The 4,986-nt window shown below is 29.5% G+C and overlaps 1 protein-coding gene across 2 annotated transcripts in view; it reads left to right on the top strand.

Annotated features, from left to right (window-relative positions):
- The window catches only part of LOC105363818 (methyltransferase-like protein 7A), a 37,736-nt gene that overhangs the window by 9,172 nt on the left and 23,578 nt on the right, over window positions 1-4,986 (top strand). The gene's annotated exons all lie outside the window — the stretch shown is intronic.

The following is a 4,986-nucleotide window of genomic DNA, read 5'->3' as shown; positions in this document are numbered from 1 at the left end:
CTACCCGCCTCTACGCTTATAAAATCCCATTAGATTTCTTTCTCGCTCTAGCTTTCCCAAGTATATATATGCATATAGGCATTGCAGGGCTACGGTGAATTACTCTTCTGAATATCATATTACAAAACTGAGTGGATTGATATCTTGTTAGAGCATCTTTCGTCCTTAATATAATATGTAAGAGAAATAACCCTTTGTTTAGGAGAAACTTTGAAAATCAGGCATCAATGTGTATCTCTGTGTTCGTAACTAAATTTAACAATCTTACCAAACTTTACCTTACTCTATTAGTCCATGGTATATCACACCTTGTCGGGATATAAAATAAGTAAAATATTATGGCATCCAATGAAATGAAAATAAATTAAAAGTAAAAATATTTACCGATTTTCTCATACATCTATGTTATGGAAGAAAGTCTTACTTCCAAAAATTCACAAAAAACTATCATTCGATTATTTTATTTATAATTAAATTTTCACCTTTACATCTATTTTATGACAGTAAGAAGCAATTAATATATATATATATATATATATATATCATAATTATAATGTTATGCGACAAATATTTTTTTCTCTCCCCCTATTTAGTAATAATCACGGTATACAAGTAACATAGTTCGCCATCAACATTAAAACTATGTCGAGTTAAATTAAAAATATAACGATAAATTATACATAGATTACTAGAAAAACCAACGAAGCATTAAAATTACATGGTTTTTAATTACACTTTGAGAATTCGAGAGTTCTCGCATGTAGTCGGCATTTTCCTAAAGAATATTGAAAATCCCATGGATATAATAGGGAGCTGTTATTTGGTGTTGAGATATTACCGCGCAAGCCAGACTTGTAACCCTCTACTTACCCTACTCAACATCTGCACAAGCCCTTTATCTGCTTACTTTTTTGATTAGAGAGATACGAATGTCGTGACATGGCTAATAAATGTATAGTGGTTTGAGCATATGTATCGAAGCCAATGCAATATAGATCAAAGATTTGCATTTTCGTTTAAATATGGTCATGTTGAGTTTAGTGTTGCTATACTATCTGATGTAGATGTATTGTTTGTTGTGGATTGTAAAAATTCACGTGTCACAATGTAGCAAAGAATATTTATTTATAAAATGATATGTTAATTGTGTAAGTCTAAGTCTCATTTTCAACCTGAATGCACGAAATTGAAGACGTCGACGGGCTTATATAAACGTTCGTTTGATTCATTTTATAAATTACTTATTTTTTGTATATTTTTCAAAAGTAATTTGCCGTTCAAAAATATAAGGAACGTAATTTAAATTCTGAATAAACGAATTTATGCAAATATCAATGTAATACTTAAGATTTTATTCAAATTAAAATTTGATGTATCATATATCGTAGATCGTATATCGCAAGTCAGATTATGATTTTAAAAAACAAATGATTGATAATGTATTTTGGTCGTTTTTACGAATTTAATTATTATGTTATAATTTAATTAATATCTTATTAAAGTATAAAACTTATTTTTTTAGGCATTTTGTCAATTCACGTGTATGGGTCTGTGTTATGCAATTTAACTAATTGCTACATCAAATACCACGTTATTATATATTTATGGTACAATACAATTATGACACAAATAATATCACAATCTATTTGCTTTTATTATCCGAAAAATGTCACTATCATAATAAAGACTATAAGACTATTATAACAAAAAAACAAACAAAAACAGCAACAAAAAAAAAAAAAAAAAAAAAATACGCGTCTATATTTGTCAAATATTTTTCATTTTATTCTCATCATCGAAATGACTTATAATGCCTCTGCCTCTTTCATCAATGACATTTACCTAACGTTTCCTCAATATTTCAGATCTGACTTCGGGACTTATTTTATAAATGAATGTATTTTGTACACAATCATGCATAATTAGCATAACAGCACATTGGCCACCTTACAAAAACTAACATATATAATTATCGCATGAAGATTCATTTTGCGTAGATATCATTGCAGTCAGAGCGGCTATTTTGTGAACAGATATTCTGAATTATTTGTTTGATTTACATTTACGCACATTTCAGTTTGATACTCATACAAGCGAACAAAAGGAAAATAGAGCTCGAGTATCAGGAGTAGCATTTTCAACTAATTCCCAGGATCGTATAGTGTGAGTAGTCTTTAAATGATGTGGTAGAGCGCGAGTAGGACAATGCTTTACCCTCGGCGAGGATTAATAGATACATTCACACGTTGTATAAAGAAGACACGTTAGATGGTGCATATTGAAGGGTCCCGTCGACTAGAATTACCGTCCAAGTTGAGTACTTTCTTCATTTATGGCGACATCGCGTTCCGACTTTTTTCCACTAAATCTTGCGGTTTCCTTATAATGCTAAGAAAGCTATACAAAGACTTTGAATAGACAAAATAAAATATAATTCAGAAAATGACGCGAGACGAGATGAAAAAAAACCATGAGGCTAAAAAGTAGTTGCACTAAAATGTAGATTCATGATGAAATGATAAAGGATGCGATGTAGCGGTAGTCGTATTTCACTAGATGCGTATCTAGAGTTTCGATGAGGCGCGAAAGGACATGAATGAATCACGCTAAACAAGCAAATAATACCAGATATACAAGACTCGGGTCTCCGTTTTCCTAGTTAGACCATTGGAATGTGCCGAACAATGGGCCCATCAATGTCATATCGATAATGTTAAAATGTGCGGTTAAATTAGTTCGTTTTTTTTTTGAGCGCGCGTGCTAAGTTTCCTCCTTAATGCTCATCAAAGCTATGTATATACACAAACGAGTACATAACTTTAGGCATTTGGATCGGACCTTTTCATTGGAAAATAGAATATAAAAAAACGGTTTACACTATACTGTATGAAAGCTACGAGGCATGGAAAAACATAGTTAGGCAAAGTATTCTTCATTCGATCCATTTTCTATCCAATTTTCCCAAATTGTTTCATTTAATTTACGGAGATATAAGTTAAACATACAGAGAGAATAATTAAAGTGACTTTATACACACGTTACTTTAGGTATTTTAAGTATAATTAAAATAATTTTTTTATTATCATTAGTATTTTTAATTCATGTATTTTAGCACTTTCGGTAAAAACATCCTTACAGTTTCATTTAATTTATTAAAATTGTTAATATACAAATTGCACTTATTCTGTTTTATTTTTTTTTTTTTCTTTTTTTATGATATAATGAATATCTCATATTATTATTTGAACTTTGTATACGATAAAGTGAACTAGCTCGTATAAACACCTGTATTAACATTAAAAAAAATCTATACGTAATTATATTTTATATGTTAAAATCTAATTGTTTTATAGTAAAATATTAAAATTCTTGTAATAGAAAAGATTTGCAGCAATAAATGAGTGCATGTGCGCGCGTGCGTGTGCCTATAAAGCATTGTAAAATAAATATAAAGAATGAATGTTATTCTTATTCTTTTATTGGCTACCGTTAATTATTTGAAAACTATTTGAAAATTTTTTAATATTTATTTTAGTAAAATTATATCGAATTGATTATATTATGATTAAAAATTAACTATGTTCTTCCAGTAAGAACATTACATAAAGTTAACGTTAGTTAAATTCTTAAACTTATATTTCCGTATATATAAATTTTCTTAAATGGGACAGTAATCTGAACAATGCGCAGAACAATTTTGATTAATTATATTCACGCAAGCTATAGCTTTATCATTAATATGATTAAATTTAAAAGCAGTAATGCAGAGTAGTAATACTACCTAATCAAATGAATCGATATATAATTTTATATTACAACAAAAAAAAAAAAAAAAAAAAAAAAAAAAAAAAAGAGAGAGAGAGAAAAACAGGGAGGGGGATGTGATATAAAAAGAAAAGAAGACAGAGAGTAGATGATAATCGAGTTTGTATAAGTATAATATAATATAATAATATAAACTGCGTATAAAATTGTTGTCTATACATTCGTAACGTATCGGCAAGCGACACTTGCTGACATATCGATAAAACGTAGATAAAGTAAAAAATAGTTTCTTCTCTATCACATGTACGCAATATAACGGGATTTAAACTGTCTTGTCATAAACAGTCTATATTTTCTTACCCACTTCGACATAACATCATTTGCACAATATTTAACAAGAGTATCGCTGAATAATTGTCTAGTGAATATATAAGCTAGGACATTCCTTGAACTCTACAAAGACGAAATAAATTGGCTGAAATGTATAAGCATAGAGTAAAAATGATATTTCATATCGTTTCTCGTTTGGACAGTTCTTGTCCTTACCTTGGGACCATCCATGAATGGATCATTAGTTATGTCTCGTCGCAACGCAAACGAGCGAGCAGGAGACAACGTGAAGACACAAAAGGCAGAACCTCTCCTGTCTCTCCATTTTTTTTTTTTTTTTTTTTTTTTTTTTTTTTTTTCCCTCTCTTTATATATCAATAAAGCCCTATGTACGTGACTTCTTTAATAATGTATCAAAGCGTCAAAATCTCTTCTGTGCGGTGTCGTGATTGTCAGAAATAGTACGTGTAAAACTTAAAGATAACCACTGATCTTTTCCGCAATTCTTTTCTCAATTATTTCGGAGCTGAACGCAGATGCATTACCGTGGAATTACTATACGACCCATTTGTCATATTTTACTGATAACTATTTGTTTTCTTTTCTCTCCGAAAAGAAGCATTTCAATTCGTAAAGGATCACGTCGTTATACTTACGTATACTGAAAGATTTCGTTAGACTTGCTATCAACCTGGAATACATTAAAATGTTCACATAATAAATCTCGAATATATATACAAAAATAAGTTAAAATACTTTATGCCCGAATTCTTTTTAAATGAAACTTTATGATCATACGAGCATTAGTACTACCGATAGTATTAATGATTTATAATATATGTTAGTAATTTTAATTTAATAATAAATAGTATTGATCGATAATTAGGAGAA

Source organism: Ceratosolen solmsi, unplaced genomic scaffold, assembly GCF_000503995.2.
Source record: "Ceratosolen solmsi marchali unplaced genomic scaffold, CerSol_1.0 scaffold28, whole genome shotgun sequence".
In the NCBI taxonomy this organism is placed as follows: domain Eukaryota; kingdom Metazoa; phylum Arthropoda; class Insecta; order Hymenoptera; family Agaonidae; genus Ceratosolen; species Ceratosolen solmsi.
The sequence above is the reverse complement of the archived record's forward strand: the minus strand, read 5'-3'. Positions and strand labels throughout refer to the sequence as shown.